At 38.4% G+C, this 21,329-nt stretch overlaps 1 pseudogene; it reads left to right on the forward strand.

Annotated features, from left to right (window-relative positions):
* Positions 1-19,209: 19,209 nt before the first annotated feature.
* LOC101412765 (zinc finger protein 131 pseudogene) lies at positions 19,210-20,704 on the forward strand (annotated as a pseudogene).
* The last annotated feature ends 625 nt before the right edge of the window (positions 20,705-21,329 follow it).

Raw genomic sequence — 21,329 nt, forward strand, 5'->3', positions numbered from 1 at the left:
AAAAACAATTTGATTTAAAGATAACCAAGGCGGTGGACTTGGCCCAGTGGTTAGGGCATCCGTCTACCACATGGGAGGTCCGCTGTTCAAACCCCAGGCCTCCCTGACCCATGTGGAGCTGGTCCATGCGCAGTGCTGATGCGTACAAGGAGTGCCCTGACATGCAGGGGTGTCCCCCACATAGGGGAGCCCCATGCGAAAGAAGTGTACCCCGTAAGGAGAGCCACTCAGCATGAAAGAAAGTGCAGCCTGCCCAGGAATGGTGCCACACACATGGAGAGCTGACACAACAAGATGACACAACAAAAAGAAACACAGATTCCCATGCTGCTGACAACAACAGAAGCGGCAATAGACAAAGCAAAATAGACACAGAGAACAGACAACCGGGATGGGGGGGTGGAAAGGAGAGAAATAAATAAATATATCTTTTAAAAAATAAATAAATAAATAAAGATAACCAAGTGTCAAGTCAAAAGGAAGATTTTCTGAAATTAGTGTGTATAGGGAAGTTTGATAATCTATGGAGATTCTGCTTAATATATATTCACTAATAATTCCAAATATTGATTGATTCCATCTTAGCCTTAAGATGGAATTCATAATTCATTTGAGAACTTAGAGTTAAGGAAAGCAAAAACCTGGAAGCTTGATGCCTTCATCTAATGGTGCCTTAAATAGGCTTCTGAGAACCACTGCTATACACCTCCATGTTTTATAAAGCCCGATGGTTAATTTGTGTCCTAAAAAGTAATTTCAGCATTCTCCTGTAATGCCGTGTGAGCTATTAGATCCTCTTTGATTTGGAGCCAGGAAATCCATGACCTGTATTGACAAAATAGGATAGAAATTAAGGGGAAGTATTTAGAAACTTTTATAGCAATTTAACAGAGGGATTTTCTGTTGTTGGATCTATTGCCACCCCTACATTTATGTGTTTTTAGGGATAATTTATAAAACCCCTTTGAGACTCAGTTTTCCCTTGTGTAAAATTGGAGAATGCAATCTTGCCCTACTGATTTGAAGACATTATTCAGGATAAAATGAAATAATAAATAAAAAGTACTTTAAAATTTTAAATGTGAAATGTACTCTACTATGGTACTTCTCAAACTACCTGCAGGAAAAGATATTTTTTTTCCTCCAATTCATTGTGGATTGAAACTTTTATAAAACACAGTAAATATGAATTACTAGAAAAGAGAAATAAAATTGTATGTATGGTAACAGAATAAATACTTTTTAAAAGACCATGGAACTACACTACACAAGCAGTAAACCCTAAGTTAAACCATAGACTTTAATTAATTGCACAATTGTAAAAATGTGCTAGCATCAATTGTAACAAATGTTCCACACCAATGCAAGGTGTGGGTGGAGGGGTAGTATATGGAAATCCTGTATTTTATGCATGATTGTTCTGTAAACTCACAGCTTCTCTAATAAAGAAGGAAAAATTTAAAAAGACAAAAATATGAGCAATTTTTAAAGACGACTAGATCCAGCAAACAAAAAATTGGTTAAAATGCTGTGGAAGCTCTATTCCTTAATTTGTATTCCTTCTCCTCAATATAGGAAGCAATCAGCTCAGGGACTGGCACTGGTCTGCAGACCACACTTGGAGCTTGGGATGCAGCAGAGGGAGGACCCACCTGCTGTTACTGTCCTCAGGATGTTCTCCTTCAGGCTGATGCTTGTTCCTAACTCCATGTCCTATTATGGTTTTGAACTGCCATCTCTCTCCTGGTTTTCCTAGATACAGTAGTTCCATTTATGAGATATGTTTCTGAGTATTTCACATTTAAATGTTCTGTGATGCTTTTTTTGAGCTTCATGTCTTAGCATGAGTGGAGTTTTGCTTTGCTTTGTTTGTTTATTTGTTTGTTTTGTTTTTGAGGTACCAGGGCTGGGGATCGAACCTGGAACATTGGAAGCCAACGCTCAACCATTGAGTCACCTCGACTTCCATGAGTTGGTTTTATCATCTGTTTTGCTTGTTTTGTTTTTTTTTTTTCAGGAGGCACTGGGAACCGAACCTGCGACCTCCCTTATGGGAGGTGGGCACTCAACTGCTTGAGCCACAGCCTCTTCCCACTTGGCATGAGCTTCAAGTCACCATCTCCCCTACCTAAAATCTGTAACTTTTACTTCTCAGGTGTCTGTCACCTTCTCTTTATTCCCATTGCTGCCAATAGGACAGGTCTCCTTGGTAGGACTATGAATAGGCAGTCTCCAGCCCAAGGTACCCTTCATGCTGTGGCCAAATTATTGTTCTTCATCTGCATCACTACCTCAAGCCTTTTCTCACAGACCTCCTAAGGCTCAGCATCGTCTCCTGTCTCACTCTTTCCTGCCTTTTAGCCTTGTCTCACGCTCTCCTCTCAGTTCAAAATGCCCTCACCTCCCATATCCCTACATTTGCAGCCTCTCCATTCCTCAAGGCTTATGCCAATCGCCATCTTCCCCACAAAGTCTTTGAGGGGCAATGTGCTCTGTCCTTCCTTTTGAATCCCCATAACAACCTGCACCCCACATCTGATGTAGGTACTATTCTGCTCAGCATTATGGTGCTTTGTGGTTTAAATTTTAAAACTTCCTTCTGCTCTTCCCCACCCTACCCTAACTCATTTGTGAACACTTGCAGTGAGGGGCTATGCCTTACTAATCTTTTAAATAAAGAAGAGTTATACGTTACTGCGTAATACATAAATTCTCTTTTGCAGTGAAAACAAGACAAAACTAAACAAAAATGTTCAAGTAATACAGAGAAAGTTAATCTTTCTTGATCACTTCTAATCTCAATCTCTTGGGTCACCATGGTCAGGTGTTGGCTGGTATAGGGTGCATTCTTCCAGACCTTTTTCTTTTTGTGGGTATATTTATATAGATGCCTGTTAAAATAACTTTATTTGTGCTGTTTGTTTGGTTTTTTTTTTTACACAAATAATATCACACTACTCATTAAATAGCACAGACCTTCGTCTCAATGCTGAAGCCAGACTGCCCAGGTCTAACTCCTATCTCTGCCCCTTTCTAATCCAGGGTCTTTGGCACATGAGTTAACCATCTCTGCCTCAGTTTCCCTTTTGTAAAATAGGGATAATAATAGCACCTACTTCACACAATTGATGTGAGAATTAAATGAATTAATACATATAAAGCACACATCGAGAGTGATATAAATATAGATTATTTTTATTCTGCAACCTGTCTTTTCACTTAGCAATACTTCTTAGAGATCTGAAAATGAGATCCACCTCATTTAGTAAATGCCCCATGGCATTCCAGGAATGAATGTAGTTGAATTTATTTAACTATTACCTTACTAACGGGCATCAGGGTTTCTTCTACTTTTTTTTGTTATTAAAATACCTGTGCCTCTCTTTTCTAGAACCCAGCACAGTGCCTTCTACATATGAGGACTTGATAAATATTTGTGGAATTGACCAAACCATGGGTCAAGGAGTTCCCAAGTTCTTTTTACTTTTAAACTTTTTATTTACAAGTTTAGGAGTGATAACTGCATGAGGTGGTATAGAGAAATTTCCTGGAGGACAACACATATTTGGACTTTATATTTAGAGCTAAATGTGAAGAACATAAAGGAAGGTTCATGGAAACTAATAAAGATTAGAAAAGTAGAAAAGAAGAAAAGCTGAAATGAGGCTAAGAATGAATAATGTTTTTCTTGCATGACTAATCCCTGCTCTCTCTCTCCAGTGACAGCAGCGGAAGGAAAAGACTGTGAGGCATCAAAATAGTTAGACCCAGTATAATTGAGAATTTCTTCTCCTGGAGACTCTTAAGAACATATTTTGTTTCTCCTCTCTAGGTCTTATCTAATAGCAAGGAGCTAGAGTAGTTGAACTACTAGTGCTCTTCCCTGATCCAAGACTTTTAGTTCACAATCTTGTCTTTTTTTAGTTTTAATTTTAATTTTTTTATTTTTAAAGGGGCTTTAGATTACATAAATGTTACATTGAAAATACAGGAAATTCCCATAAGCCCTACCCCATCCCTCCCCCACTTTCCCCCATTAACAACATCTTTCATTAGTATGGTACATTTGTTGCAATTGGTGAACACATATGGAAGCATTGCTACTAAGGTCTATAGTTTACATTATGGTTTACATTTTGCACCACACAATTTTATAAGTTTTGACAAAATGAATAATGGCTGGTATCTGTCATTGTAATATCATGCAGAATGATTCCAATGTCTCAAAAATGCCCTGTGTTACCCTATTCTTTCCTCTCCCTCCCCTCAGAGCCTCCATTAACCACTGTATTTATATCAATATTACAAGTTTTTCCATTACTAGAATAATAAGTCTTCTTTAGTCCATAGTTGTATTTCCCCCTTATGTTTATTCGTTCCTCAATCTTGAGAGGGGGCTTAGATCCCATGGGGAAGATGGATGGAACTGTCTTGCTTGCAGTTGTAGATACTCTCTGTTTTGGGGGTGGGGCATGGTCCATCATCATCTTTTTGTTAGTTGTCCTGGGTGGGTCCAATGAACTGGAGAGTAGGTGTTGGCTGCAACTCTGCTGAGATTCAGGGCTCAACCAGCACATGAACAACGAAAAGATTTAAGACTCTGGGACATATATTTAATGGGTATAGTGCTAATTAATATGAATACCTGTAACTGTGAACTTTATAGCTTGAAAATGAAAACTTAGTGGTTGCCATGGGTTCTTAGGGGAGGAAGAGGGAGGAATGGGTGGAACATTAGGCATCTTTGGTGCATTGGAGTTGTTCTATGTTATCTTTCAATAACAGATACAGACCATTATACATTTTTTCAGAACCTATAAAAATATTTAGTACAAAAGGTAAACCATAATGTAAACCACTGACCTTGATTAGTAGCAATTCTTCAATATTTGTTCATCAATTGTTACAAATGTACCATACTTGAGGATTTTATTGGTAGGGGAATATGTGGTGGTGAAGGAGTGGGGTGTATGGGAACCCCCTATATTTTCTATGTTGACTTTTCTGTAATCTAAAACTTCTTGGAAAATAAAGTGAAAAAAAAAAAAGGACATTGGGGAACATACAGAAGAAATTGTAAATATATGTGAAAGAGAAGAAATCTTATGGGGATGAAAGACATTGCAAAAATTTTTAAATATATATATATTTTTATTTTATTGTGTGTTTTTTTTTTTTTGTTGGCTTTGTTTTTGGGGAGGTTTTGGGTTGCAGAGGGGTTGCAGCTGTGTTAGGAGAGGATCACTGGTCTGGGATGTCAGTAGTGGGGAGATAATGTGTGTGGGTGCAGCTGGGGCATGCCTCTCTGGAGTGTGAGTGTGTTCATGTGGTCATGGGGTATTGTCTCAGTGCGGGGAGACCCACAGAATAACTCACAATATTGATTTCCCATCATGGTGAATTCTGCTACATTCTCTCATAGAGTGGCAAGAATCTCTGGAGTACATTGGCAGTGCCTAGCAAAGGAGGGTGGATCAGTGCATCAGGCCCTTGATATTGATGTCTATACTTATGAACCTTGTTCTTGTGAAATCAAAACATGGCCTGCTAATATATGTTACCTAACAATTATCCCCTGAGGGCCTCCTTGTTGCTCAAATGTGGCCTTATCTAAGCCAAACTCAGCATATAAATTTACTGCCTTCCCTGCAATATGGGACATGACTCCCAGGGAAGAGCTTCCCTGGTATTGAGGGATTAATACCAAATGCCAACTAACAATGCATTTGGAGAAAGACCTAAACTAAAAGGGGGAAATATTAAATGCAAACAAGTTTTTATGGCTAAGAAGTTTCAAAGTGATTCTGGAGTTCATTTGTTACGTTATGCACATCTCAGGAGGATCTCACCATCTGCCACAGTGAGCAGTGCCTCAGATAGGGTTGCTTGTGAGGGCTCCAGAGACATCTAGACACTATAGGCAGGGCAGGCAGCCCCAGGACATTGGCACCTCATCAGTGGGCTTTACTTTGAAATATATGATAACCCATTTCCTCCAATGTATCAGAGTTAGACTCATTTATAATTTTCCTAGACATTGTTCTTCTATCCCATAATTCTATCCCATATCCCATAATTGTGCTCAGGAAACCCCCTAGTGCCTAGGGGGCACTATTATATGAATGGGATAGGTACAATATGAGGGTCCCAATAGTCTATTTAATCGCGTTGTCCTGACTTCTCTTTCTTCACCTTTTAACCTTTAACTTTACCTTTTATCTGGAAATAAAGATCATTAAAGTTTGTTATTTAATTTTTCCATCTTTATTTAAGGTACAAGTCCATCTACAGCATCAATGGGTTGTGGCCTGATAATGAGTGGACTTTGAATACAGGCCTAACCCTACTAATCTTAGAAATATATTTTCATGTATCAGACCTGTGTCCTTTAAAAGGATCATTTAAGTTATCTTCTCTATATATTCAGGTTTTTTTTCCCCCAAACATTGTTGATTCCATAATTTCATCCCAGAGTAGCTAAGTAGAAGTGAAGATCATTTTCGTGGTGGCCCTGTTTGCCATAGTCCTCAGTATTATATAAACTACACATCTTATTGACAGCATCTGCTTCATAATGCTTTTCTGTTCTTAGTCCTTCCCTGAATATCTGGTGGGACAAACAGCATGCAAGGGGTGGGGGGAGGTTTGCACTTTTCACATTTGTTAGTCTAGGGCTGGTGGGAACCTGGGAAATCAGTATCTATTGATCAGTCATGTCTGACAGTTCATTTATTGTCATTCTGAGTATTGAAGCTAATAAGCTTCAATTGAGGCTCAAATGTTGTTTTAAGGAAGAAAGGAACTTGTGGCTCCATGTTGTTAAATTGGGGAATCAGTACACCCTCAATGCAACAAATACAGATCAGACTCATTGGTCCTGGCTGCTCTTCCTGGTGGTCTATAGTACCTGCTCTTCTTCCTCTTCAGCCCTTTTGATTGTCTAAATAGAAGCCCTGCAATAATTTTTTTATAAATAAAAGGCCTAAAATGCATTCTGAATTTTCTCTTAGAAGCAGTGTCACACAGATGTTTTAATTCCCAGTTGATGGACAACTTAAAATAATTACTTGAGGTCTTTTCTCTTAGATCCCAAATGATTTGTAGCTGGGCAGGGAGCAGGAGGATTAGAATCTTAATAGCTGACATCAGAATTCTTATCAAGACTGAGAATTGTCCCTAAAAGGAAACTAGTTTAATAGGACTCCAGGGTAAATGCTGAGTCCCCATGGGCAGGACTTGATGAAGGAGGAAAGACAATAGATAATGAAACTGTTCTACTGAGAAACAAATAGGAATTGGAGGGTGGCAATTGAAGAAAAGGAAGGAGATGATGGCCAAACAACATGGGAATGTGGGTGAAGAATTTAAGAACCAGGTTTTCTTATATTCAGTTTAAAGGATTTGCCTTCCTATGTTCACCTCCTATTACTGATAATAAAATAAAATGTTACAAGACATAGATACCATCCTATTTTTCAATTGAAGAACTAGGCCAAACTCTGAATCAACATGACAAGGGAAAAGAGCAATAAGCAGACATTGGGACAGCTGGCTGAATTAATTCAGTGGAGCTTGTTGCCCACCCTTCTTACCCCATTCTGGAAATTTGTAGACCATGTGGGAGGGACTAGATGTCTACTCTAATTATATTAGACATCTAGCCAATTATATATATATTGTCCATATCTTTATCTAAAAGAGCAGGAAGACCTTAGCTAACATCCAGGTTACAGTGTAGTACAAAGCTTTTAAAAATGGGTAAGATCTAATTAATGGAGCAACATAGTATTGTGGGTTGAGTGGTGCTTCCCCCATACCCCAAAAAGGAATCTACCCAGAAAGAGTGACTCTGATCTTATTTGGGAAAAAATGGTCTTTGTGGATGTAATTAGGCTAAGGATGTCAAGATGAGGTCATCTTGGATGAGGGTGGGTCCTAAATCGAATGTTGTATGAAAAGAGAAGGGAGAGGACACAGAGGTGACGGCCATGGGAAGACAGGCAGAGAGAGTTGTGATGGGGCCATAAATCAAGAAATGCCTGGAACCCCGGAAGCCAGAAGAGGCAGGGAATGGTTCTCTAGGGCTCTCAGCCCTGCCAACCCTGTGATTTTGGACTTCTGGCCTCCAGAACTGCATGAGAATAAGTTTCAGCCACCAAGTTCGTGGTGATTTCTTACTGCAGCCCTAGAAAACAAATACATAGCAACTGGTCCGCCTAATCCAATTTCATATTGTCTTATAAAGATCGTCTTTTCTTCGATCTTGCCTAAGTTTTACCGCAGGGAACCAGGAACCAAAGAACAGTGCCAACAGGGTCGGAGAATTCAAAAATTCTCTGGAAACATTTTTTTGGCTATTTTTGGTAGAGAATTGATAAATTTGGGTAAATGAACCCAGTTGCCTTCATCACCCCACCCATGTCCTTTGGGGGCGGTGGTGCATGCTGGCCAGCCAGTCATGGATCTTCTGGTTGTGTTTATAATTGGGAACTTGTTCTTTTTAAACAATTAGGAAAATGTGTGTATGCTGATAACAAATGCTGTACTTAAGAGGGTGGATTGAATTAGTCAAGCCCTTGAACTGCAGACTCCTCTTGGTGAAGCTCTAAGTCAAGGCCTGCCCTCCTCATCCTTATTATATCGTAGGGATGAGCTAGTGCTAAACAGTGGTGATCTGCACGAGCACTGAAATTCCAGGTGCTTCTCAGTGGAAAGGTGTTTTTATGAAGAATTAGGAATAGTCTCTGCTAGTGGTAACATTTTTCTACAAAATGAAAACAACAAAGACCTTGCTGTGCCTGAGGAAGCAAACATCTCACCTTGTAGTGTGGGCAGTTGCTGCTGGAAGATTCTATCAGTTCTGAGCAATTCTAAAGAAATACTGGGGAAAGCTGAAGAAATAAACCCTACAAGGGTGGAAGTCTGAGAAGCAAAGGCACTGAATAAGGATGAATATTCAAGTTATCTAAATAAGAGTAAACCAATATACAAATGTAAAAACACCTTTCTGTTGGTGGGATGCTGAAATATCGGTGATACAGACTGTCATTTCTTGGATGACTGGGAAGGCAACAGCTTCTATACCTTCTAAATATTTTGTGCTCCATGTCCCTTAGAAAAATGCTGGCAAAAAGGAGGCACTTGAATGAATAAATGTGCTCATATTGAGACACAAGCGAAGTTCATATTCTCTGTAGCTACTCTTTGGACTTCTGAGAAATGATTTTTTCCCCCTTTGTTCTTATTTCTGGATTTCTGGCAAAGTTCCATATGGGGGAGATTGCCCACAAAGAAAGACAGTAGTCACTCTGACACCTAACACGCCAAGAGAGGTTGCAGAAATGCTCAGAGGCAAGGCAACATACAGGAGTCAGAACTTTGCCAAGCGCTTAATTAGAGTCAGGGCAACCCTACCCACTTTACTTCTATGCCTCTTTTGAACCATAGCTACCAACCTGTTGATTTTTTTAAACCTGATTTTATATGTGCAGAGTATTATCCAGGAAACTGCTAATTTTATTTGTCCTTTTGGCCTGTTATTTCAGGTTAAACCTATAAAAGCAAATTATTAGGGCTGTAACCCTAATCCCACCAATTTTCTCAGGCCTTATGGTAAATAGTATTATAGTAGAGCCCTGTTTAAGCAGCTCCTAACTAATCAGGGACCTCCATTAATCTGAGCTGTTTTTACTGCACCTAACTGTTTGGGGAAGGGAGGGTATGGGGGTGGGTAACAAGCCAACTAAACAACTTGGTCCCAGGGGGGAGGAAAAAACCTTCCAGAATATGCTTTCTACATTTTCTTCATTAGTATAGTATATAATCATACACAGAATCATTGCGCATTTGGGCGAAAATATGCCTTAAAAATTGTTTTGTAAATTCACAACTTCTCTGATAAAAAAGAAAGAAAGAAAGAAAGAAAAAACAAATGAAAGGATTATCTAGTCCAAAGATCTCCGTTAATTACTGTGGAAAGAGGAAGCTGCAATGTAAATGACAATGTCTGACTTCTTGAGCGCATCAGTTGCTGAGGTCTGCCTAGAACAAGGGCTCTGAATTCCCAAAGTTGACTGATTTATCCTGAGTAATGGTTTGGAGGAATTTCTAGATCATTGTTTGTCAAAACTTTATTAATTTTAAAAAAACAATTTTGAATACTTTAACATGTTTTTCTTTATTGTCTACTTTTATAATCAGAAGGGAAAAAACTATTTTGAAAATATGCTCTTCTCTCTTATTAGAACATGTAATTAATAGACTCTGTTCTCTAATCTGAGGAAAGCTCCTCATACCCCTCTCTATGTTAGCTTTAATTACCTGGACTTACCCTGCTTTAGTCAAAGAAGGAAAATTAATAAAGTTTTGAACAAAAAATGAAAATAGAGTTTTCTGTAAGATCTTGAATTCAAGGAAACGGTCAATGAGGCTGACTGTCTGGAAGCTGCATCTCTGCACTGAAATCGCTTACGTGTGTGTTTTTCTTGCTTTGTTTTTGCTTGCTTGTTTGTTTTTAGGAGAAGCTTTACATTTCAGGATCCCACTTTTCATGTGCGGGATATGTTCCTAAAGACTTCGAGTATATCAGTACTAATTTCCCATTAGATAAAATGTGAAGTAGAGAGGATATGTTTTGGGAGAAGAGTAATCTGCTACGTCTGGCATCTGTTCTGTGCTGCCACTCTAATAGCCAGGCTTTTTCTACTGTTTTTCCCACTGCCCTCGCCCAATTGGCCCTGTTTTGTACTAGCTAAGATACCTTGAACAAGTAATTTAACTTCTCTGTGACTCAGTTTCCTCATCTGTAAAGGTAGTACTACCACAGCCCTCCTGGGCTGCGGGGATGATTAAATGAGATAATTTCTTGTGTATCATGTAGGATTAGGTTTGGCTGCAAATATCCTGAAACATAAAATAACTGTGGAACAAATGAGATAGAAATGTATTTCTCACTTAGGTGAAAAATGGTCGAAGGGACACATCCAGGGCTGATGTGGTAGCTTCAAGGGGACTCGGGCGTCTGTGTCCCTACTCTGCCCACTCCGTGTGAGCAGGACCCCTTCCCCAGACTTGTGGCCCCTCCTGCCCCCTGGTGGTCAGGTCCTCAGCCTGCCTGCACTCCCACGGACGCCAGGGCAGTCCAGCTCTTCTCCACCAAACTTGCTTTCACCTGTCACCTTTGAACTGTCCATTTGGAAAGAGGAGGATATAATTTACACTAAGGTATTGGTGGTTGGCAGGCTTATAGGATCTGCATTTTTACCACTCAATTCATGAGACTGTTGCTTCAACAGGGAGGTGTGGAAATCAACAGAGGATGGATTTGGGGAAGAGATCTTTCCTGTCCCCTTCTATGTCATCACGGAGAGGCTGCCTACGGTGACATTCAAACTGCTCAGTAATGTTTATTTTTACATTTTTACAAATGATCTCTGTTTTGGCGATTAAGTATCAAATATCTGGAAATTTGAGGTTAAAATCAGGAGTGCTAAAACTGAGATTCAGGTGACTTTTAAAATCTTTTCTATAATCTACATGGTCACACATACATGTTTAGAGGCTGATATTTCCATTTTTCTTCTAGGAAATGTAAAATCTGGGAAGGAGAATAAACATTTTAATAACCAAAATGCTTGATATTACTTAGCATTTAAAAATCATGTTATATTTAGAAAAGTTTTTGAAATTTTGAGGGGAACCTTGACCCCAAAATATTTGAACTAAATATTTTTTTTTGTTGATGAAATGACTGAACGTTGACATAGTTGGGCACCATGAGCCAGTCAGAACTGGGAGGACTTTTATGTTGCTGCATATGAGTTTAGATGCCAAAGGCTTGCCTTGTTGCCAAAATAAGGCATAAGTCCAGATAATCGAAGCTAACATGGAGGAGAGGGGAGTAAAGAGCTTTCCTCAGATTAGAGAACAGATTCTATAAATTACATGCTCTAATAAGAGAAGAGCATATTTTCAGAATAGTTTTTTCCCTTCTGATTATAAAAGTAATGTAATTTTATTATAAAAGTAGACAATAAAGTAAAACATGTTAAAGTAAGTATTCAAAGTTTTATTTAATAAAGTTGGTAGTATTAATAATAAAGGTTTATATCCTATATATCATATTTTCTCATCAAAACATTTTAAAAAATTACATTTTAAAGGATGATAAAGGTAAAACCTATACGTGCAAATGAAAAAGCAGATGATACTGAAATGTGTAAAATGAAAGTCAGTGTGTCTCTTTGTATCCATCTCTCATAGAATTAACTTCTTTTAATTCTTTTCCTTCTCAGGTGTTTGGTTGTTACCTTCATAATTCTAAAAAATATGTACATACTTATATTTCTTTCTTTATCAATTTTAACCATATCTATTGTCTTCTAGCTCTGAACGGTAAGAACCTTGGCTCACTTAGGCCCCCTTTCTCTACTACACTTCAATTTTTATTAAAAACTTGACTTTTTAGTTTTTCTGCTAGTTACCTTAGAATTTTAAATAAAATACTTAAGACTTTCTTGATTTATCAAATTTGAATACCTATTATGTAATTTCTTTAAGATATTATCCTCCTACACTTCCACCCATCTGTCTTGAACCTCCTGCCCACAATTTCTTTTAGTTATACCATTATTTTTACCCTGCTGTAAGTTTTAATGTTTCCATTTTGCTTTATAAATATAATAGTCTTTATATTTTATTCATGTTTGATGCTAATATTTATAAAGTCAAAGAACTACATGTATGATGTTGCAGCTGTGGACATAATAGTTATTGCAGAACTTTTAGTGTGATTGGCCCCACCATGAAGGAAATGGAGACCATCCCTATAAAAATACAACATGAAGGAGAAACTTTCAAACATCTATCATCAAAGAGATTCTTTTCCTGGACACAATAATGACTGTTCAAAATTCATATATTAGTTTGATTCGTATTTGGGTCATGACTTTCCAGCTTTATAGGACAGCTTTTAATTTTTCTTGGGAAACCTTTTTTTCCTTCTAGTTGATAGAAGACAAGTATAGTTGATGGTTAATTTTTGGACATGATGGTTTTTAATCCTGCTGTGCAGGGTCTTTCGGGGATTATTTTTCAACTGAACCCTTGAGTTGTTTTACTGTTTCTTGTCTCCCTGGTTTAACATTTTTGGAATTCCTTTTTTGTATTGTTGGAGTATATCCTTCATGTTTTGAGAATGTGAGCATATGAGGTACACTATCTGAATCATTACATGCATGAACATGTTTTCATTTTTGTTCTCAAAATTATTAAACTGGCTTTTAAAGATTTCTAATTTTAAAATAGTTTTCCTTCAGGCTTTTGAAGGCATGGTTCCATTGTCTTCCAGAACCCCAAACCAATCTTATTCCTTTGTGTAGGGATATACCATACTTGGGCTTTAGCCTTGGTATTTGTCCAATTTTGACATTAGGTTTTGGTTTTAGCTTCTGGAAGCCCCAAGTGGGTGAATTCCCATTTCCAGGTTACTTCTGGCATCCCTGAACTTGTGGAGGATCAATAATCATGTGCTTGAGTAAGTTTCTTTAAATTTGAGTCACTCAATTTATGGCATTATAAGGAAGGTATATCATTCAGACTTATTGCTAATATCTCGATCCTTACTTTCAAATATAGGTAAAGAGGGAAGTGGCTGTGGCTCTATCAGTGGGGCTCCTGTCTACCATATGAGAGGCCTGGGTTCGTGTTCCAGAGCCTCCTTGTGAAGGCCACTCTCCTGCAAGCGCTACAGAGTGCCACCCGGCCCACAGTGCTCACCCAGCTGGCAGGCACCGCGAAGGGCCGACTCAGCAAGGTGACACACCAAAAAAAGAGACGAGCAAAAACACAGAAGAGCGCGCAGCAAATGGACACAGAGAGCAGACAGCAAGCAAGCTGCAAAGGGGGTGGGGTGGGGAATAAATAAAAATAAATACAGACACAGAAGAATGCATAGCAAATGGACACAGTAGACAGCAAGCAAAAAAGCCACAGCAGCGGGAAGGGGGAAAATATACGTAAAGATTTTAGGTGTAACTTTCAGTGAGAAAAAAATTTCCTTATATTTTTAAATTCTATCACAGTACAAATGTATGTATAATTATTATTGCAAGACTAAAATGGTACAATAATTAACAATGATAACAGAAGTATCAATCGTATGGATTAAAAACAATGAATAAGAACTTCCAAATATTTAAATAAAAGGGAAACTAGAGTGAGCATTATATGACTATTAGGAAAGGGTGTGTTAGCTAGAGAGCCCCCAGCTCTGCCCACCAACCCAGGCAGACCACGGGCTCTTCCCGGCTTCTCCTTCTCTATACTATGTCTTGGAACCCATTGAAGAGCTCACCTCATTTGCTTCCTGTCTCTCAAAGATCCTTCATAACTTGATGTCTGATGTCGCAAAAAATGTTGTTTCATATGTTTTATCTGAGATTTGAGTTGTTTCAAGTAGAGGGATATATATGATCTCTGTTATTTCATCTTGATCAGATGTGAGAGTACTACAACTTTAAAGTTTTATGTGATGGACAATCTAAATCATGTAGAATTGCATCCAGGATAAATAACCTTCATGATCCAATCATAATAAATAATAAAAAGAATGTGAAGAAAGAAGAAAAATTAAAGAAAACTAAAGAACTCTAAAATATTTGTTCTCACCATATTACCAGCCACATTAAAAGAATGCTTTAAGAAACTATTCCTTGGGGCGCAGATGTAGCTCTAGAGGTTGAGCACCTGCTTTCTGCACATGAGGTTCCTGGTTCGCACTTCAGTACCTCCTAAGAACAAAAACAAAAAACAAACAAAAACCCAGCTCAGGGGAGCTGGTGTAGCTTGGTGGTTGAGCGCCAGCTTCCCATGTACAAGGTCCTGGTTTCAATCCATGGTACCTCCTAAAAAACAAAACAAAAGAAAACAAAACAAAACACAGTTCCTTATTATTTTTGAGTCTATGGATATGATACTATTTTTAAAGTTGTTGAAATGACTGCTATAGTTTGCAAACCATTTTCAGTTTTTGAAGATAAACAATAACTGTACATTCTAGGTGAAGAAACATATGACTCAAAATATTCTTTGAACTATATTTTGATGCATATAAAAAGATTAGTGATATTATTAAAGGTTCCAGTTGAAGTGAATGTCTCTTTAATATTTCAAATGTGCAGTTCCAGCAGGAACTTAACAGATAATAGTTCTGAAAAAAATTGTGTATCTTGCCCTATTAAATTTTGACAATAATACAATTTTAAATAAAATTTCAACTTATTCTTGCATCCCTAAGGTTCATTCTGTGATGATGATTTTTTAGCTTTGGCTGGTATTGATATTCATTGCTGACCATTTGCGTTTTTGACCAATATATTGAAAGTACCTCAGCCTCAAAGATAGTCTGTTAATTCTGTCTGTAATCTCTTCAGGTTCTCCTTTATAGGCCTCATAATCAGGGTGTCTGGTTGGATTTGTGCAGTGGCATACATACGCAAGTGATCAGAGTGGGGAGGTAGGTAGGATTGGTGTGTTTATTCCTTCGGTTCCCTTCCTGTAGACTTGTCCTGGGCTGGCTGAGGATTGGCCAAGTATCACTGCTCCTCCTGGCTCTCTGGTTCAAATTTTGGAAACTCCTCCCTTCTGTCCTTTCCAGCCAGAGGTGGTGTGAGTGCCACTGGTACCAGCCCTTGGGGCTGGAGCTATCTCTTGTGGGTTTTTTTTATACCCTTTTTGAACAATCCCTTTAAAAACCTCTTGGGGTTATCCTAATTCGATGTTTGCTGTCTATTTCTTGCTAAGACTCTGACTGATACAAACCATTTGGTGAGGGAGGCTGATGTGGCTCAAAGGATTGGGCTCCCATCTACCATATAGGAGGGCCAGGTTTTGATTCCTGGGACCTCCTGGTGAAGGCAAGCTGGCGCGAGCAGAGAGCTGACCTGCACAGTGTGCTGGCCCAAGCAGGAGTGCTGGCCCATGCAGAGAGCTGGCACAGCAAGATGACGCAACAAAAAGACACAAAAGAGAGACAAGAGATGCAGCAGACCAGGGAGCTGAGGTGGTGCAAGAGATCAAGTACCTCTATCCCACTCCAAAAGGTCCAGGATTGGTTCCCGGTGCCACCTAAAGAGAAGAAAAGCAGACGCAGAGGAACACACAGCGAATTTACACAGAAAGCAGACAGTAAGCGCAAAAACAAGAAGGGGGCGGGAGAAGAAATAAATAAATCTTGAAAAAAAACAAACCCGTTGGTGAACCTTGCTTCCAGTGTTGCCCTGTAAACAAACGCCCCCGCGCGTGAACGTATGTCTCCAGTAACGGCAAGAACGAAGTCCATTCCAGGCACCGTAGACTACTCAGGGAAAAGCTATTTTTAAAAAATTCTACCCTGATATTCACATTGCTATTAATAAATGCTTTTCTAATAAAGCAAAAAGTCAAATTATGCAGAGAATTCATTCTTCAATCGTCTCCCGGCGCCCTCACCCCTCCCCATGAGAGAGTCACCTTCTGTCATCACACATATGGGCCTGTATTCTTAACACTTAGCAGAGTCTCATCCTTTAGCCAAGAGTTGTAAATGACTTTCTTACTTCGGATATTTAAAATCCTGAGTGTGAATGCAGGTTGCCTCCTGACCGTACTCTCTGTATTCCTTGTATTTTTAGTAATGTGCCCATACCTCGCGCAGTCTGGCCACCTATTGGCACTTTGTATTCAAAGCTGTCATCAGAAGGCTGCACCCTATTTAAACCTACTGCGGTTGTTTCCTTTTCAAATCCCTCATTAATATCTATTTCTTAATATGACATGTACTGTTAACATGTGGGGGTTATTTGGATATGGCTTCCAAAATCCATCCTTATAAGCAACTCTTTTCCTGGGAAAACATCCCATTTTTTTTTTTAATCAGCATAATTTATTTCATTTCTGTGGCACTCTATAGATTAGAGTGCTTACTTTTTATTTTATTGTAATAGTAATATTCCTTTCCTAACCCCTCATATGGAACAGGGTGGTCTGATCTAAAACAAAAAGATTTTTTTTTTTTTTGGAGGAGATTTGTTACTAGGAATTTCCCATGACTGATGATTTAAGCTTATAGAATGTTAAGGCTTCAGGGGCCTTAGCAATAATCTAATTATTGAATAAGATTTTCTTTCATAGATTAAGCAACCAAATGAGACCAGAGTACTTGCTGAAGGATATACAGTTAGTTATTGAAAGAGTTAGAACTAAAATTGGTGTATCAAAATTCTTGGTTTAATGCTGTTTCTACTATATCATACTTTCTCTTAAAGAAAAGCATTATATATATATATATAGAAAAGGGAATTAACAAATCTACAAATGGGACAAATTCTGGGCACAAAACAAGTTTTGTGACCACACTGGAACCTTGTATTACAGAAATTAAGAGGACTTTTGGTAGAATACCTATCTTTAAAAACATTTTCCTATTTCTCATATTAAGTTTCCAGCAATCTTCTGTGCTCCTTTTTATGGCAAAAAGTAATAAGTTGTCTTTATTTTCTCACCTCCCTTTTTTTCTTATTTCACAGAAAATGCTCTTCCTGAATTACCAACTCTCTCCATCTTGCCTAAACCAGTGGTCATTTCTCATTCTTCATTTTAATTGACCTTTTTGCGGCATTGATTACCTCAGTCCTCTTGAAACATTTTCCTCACTTGGCTAGCAGGACACCATGCTCTCTTGGTTTTCTTACTTCACAGGACATTTCTAAGTCTTTTTTGCAGATTCCCCCTCCACCCTCCCTTTTTTAAAAAAAATCACCAGTCTCTAAATAGTAAATGCCCCAGGGCCTAATCCTTTACCCTCTTCTCTGTACTCATTCACTAGTAGTAGAGGTAGAAATACATACTTTTAAAATGTTGCATATTGGGGCAAATGGAGCTGCTTATGGTTGGAGCCAGCCCTCAGTCCCTACCCAGTCTCAAGGGCTGAAAGAAACACTATTTCCATTCAGTGTAATCAATTCTGAAGACTCTTGGATCACATGACTCCAGGATTTATACCTGCAGACCAGACTTTTCCTCTAAGCTCTGGGCTCTTCTGTTCAACTTCCTGGTTAGCAAACTTCTGCATCTGGTCATGATAAAGTAGCAGGGATGAATTTACCTTCCACCTCAACCAACTACAAAGCAAAATGGATGGAACAAATGTTTTCAGATTTTGGACATCAGGGAGTACAGTTCTGTGATCCCTGAGAGAGTGGAAACAATTGAAGTGTAGTTCTACAATTTCCCAAGCTTTTCATTTGGAGGAACAGAGAGAAGATCCCAAACAGAACATGGTAGTTTTGGTTTTTCTGAGTCTTTGGAAACAGATTGGAGTTCAGGATATCTCAGGCACTTAAAAGTTGCAAAGCAGAGTTCCAGAGTGGAGGGACATGCACACAAAAAGAGCTCCAGAAGGGTGTACAGAAGTCCCATTGGGATGTTTACTGAATACTAAGTCATGCATATGCAGGATTAAACTCTAATGTTGAGCAAATAGCTGTTACGGAACTATGAACTGAATTGTTTTCAGAGCTCATAGACATCTGAGGTTGTTCAAATTTTCATGAGCCAGAGTAGGGAACTCTCACTGAATACATAAAAAATTCAGTAATAAAGACATCAGAAAGGTTATACCTCAGTAGGGGTGATGAATTTGCCATAGAATAAAGGCTAATATAGACCTATCTAACAAAGCCTGACAATAAGTCTGAAAGGATCAACCTTGTTCATAAGAATTTAACTGTCTATCAAAACAAAACCCAATACTTTTTAAAGAAAAGCAATAACCAGACACTCAACAATATAAAATCCACAGTATCCAACATCCAATAAATAATTATTACATATTCCAAGAAGCAGGAAAACGAGTTTCATAACCAGAATACAAAACTGTCTATAGAAATAGACCCAGAAATGATATAGATGATGATAGCAACAGACAAAAACATTAAAGCAGCTGCTATAACAATGTACATAGTGAGTACAGAAATGGATGATATATATATAAAAGAACCAAGTGGAACATCTAGAGATGAAAATCACAATAGGTGAAATGAAAAATTCACTGGATGGGAATAATAGCATATTTCACTCTACAGAAGAAAACATTAGTAAACTCAAACACATAGCAAAATAAAATCTAGAAAAAAGACTGAAAAAAAAAAAAAGAACCAAATCTTGTGCTCCATGGAACAATATCAGTCTAACATACACATAATTGGAGCCCTAGAAGAAGAGGAAAGGGGAGCAGAAAAGATAGTTGAAGAGACCCGGAGTCAATGTGGGCTGTGGACTGGATCAGGTCCTGGGCCAGCAGGAGCCTGGGCTGGGTGGAAGGACTTGGCAGGCCGTTAGGGGTCCACTGTGGCTGTTGGGTCCCACCCCTGCTGGGCTTGCATGTCTAGGTGCCTGAGCCATCAGCACTGCACCCACGCAGCTCTAGCTCTCATCTCCTGACTCTAATTAGAGCAATCTGACTGATGGAGGGTGAAGAGACAACTAAATGTTCAGGAGTTTCCTGAACATCGTAAAATGATACTGGACTGATTGAATGAACAACAAGAGCAGGACGAGTTAACTGACATCACCCTGATTGTTGACAGACACCATTTTAAGGCCCAAGAGGCTGCTTTGGCTGCTTTCAATTAGTTCTTCTACAAATTCGTTCAGGGGTTTACTCAGGAACCTTTGGTGGACATAGAAGAAAATACAGTATTTGGGTACTGTGGGGTGTTAGAAAAATGGTCTTTCTTCATTTGACTTCACATATACAGCAAAATTAATGATACAAGGAGAAGAAGAAGAAGCCAATGATGTATGGAAAGCAGCAGAGTTTCTACAAATGCTAGACACCAGCAAAATCCTTGAAATAAGGTGAAAAACCTTTTTAGTGTCCAAATTGTCATGATCGATTTGCTAGAAATAGCACACTTAAATGTCATCTGACTGCATGCCAAACTGGAATGGGGACAAAAAAGGGAAGAAAGAAGCTTTATGACTGTCAGGTCTATAATAAGGTTTAATGGCAGGTACCAGTTCAAAGATCACTTAATAATATGCACCAGAGATAAACCCAACCATTGCACTTTATGTGACTTGTGATTTATGCAAGGATACAAACTAAGAAGGCATCTTAGTGATATAATATTTCAGTGTCTAGTAAACAAAGAAGTTCTTTCAGTAGAAACATGTATGCAAAGTGAACTTAGGACATCAATGACTATTATAGAACAAGTTGGGAAGGTGCACGTACCACCATTGCTTCAGGTCCAAGTGGATTCAGCACAACTGACTCTAGAACAAGTCCACCCAGATCTGCTCTAGGACTGCCAAGTACATGATTCATGTATGAGTAAGTTTCCAGAGCATGTTTAGGTGAGTTATTTAGAAATAGGTCGAATTCACACTGAAGAATTTACTGAAATATATGTAGAGGAACTGCATGTTGAATGGGTAAATCAGATGCCATAGAAATACAAACTTAGTTTCTAGAAGCAGACTTGGATCAAGTGACCCCTGAAATCATGAATAAGGAGGAGAATAAGCCTGCCAAGCAGATGCTGGTGAGGTTAGCAGGAAAGATCATGAAGATGCTGAGAGTTTAAAGACCAAACCAACAGTGGATTCCCAAGTTGAAAATGCAGGGAATGAGGGCAGAACAGCTAAACCAGTTTTAAAGTGAAGTAACAAATGAATATAATTTTTAATTTATGTGTTGTGTTTTTGAAGTGATTGTGGGCAGTGTGACTGTCCTTAAGCTAACAGACAGGTGGACCAAAGTTAATTTCCTGGTGTGCTGAACTGTTTCTCTTGAAGTAAACTGATTTCCCTGCACTTAATTCCACAGAGAAGGTATCATTTCCATAACTGAATGGGAAACTTTGAGAAGTATATTTCTAGAAATTTAAATATCTTATATTCTTATTATATAAGTTGGGTACAAAAATACCAAATTTCATTGTGGTGAGGCTTCTCTCTTCTCTCTTTCTCAGATCATTCCTTCCTTAAATGTTTTCCATATTGTAAAATAAAACGTAAAATCATTAGAATACAAGTTTATGTATTCTAATGAATGTTAGAAAATTGGATATATAGGAAGCACAAAACTGCATAAAGAAAAGTGCATTGGGACTATGCAGTTAAATTTTGGCTTCTGGCTTTCTTTGAGTTTGAACAACATTCTTGTCTACCCTTGATAGCCACATATGCAATTTCTACAACAGGAATAGCGTGGTGGTGGCAAAATTTCTAGACTTAAAATAAAATAAAATAAACCACACCTATATGCTTCTTCAAGACCAACAAAA

Source organism: Dasypus novemcinctus, chromosome 7 (genome assembly GCF_030445035.2).
Source record: "Dasypus novemcinctus isolate mDasNov1 chromosome 7, mDasNov1.1.hap2, whole genome shotgun sequence".
NCBI classification, from domain to species: Eukaryota; Metazoa; Chordata; class Mammalia; order Cingulata; family Dasypodidae; genus Dasypus; species Dasypus novemcinctus.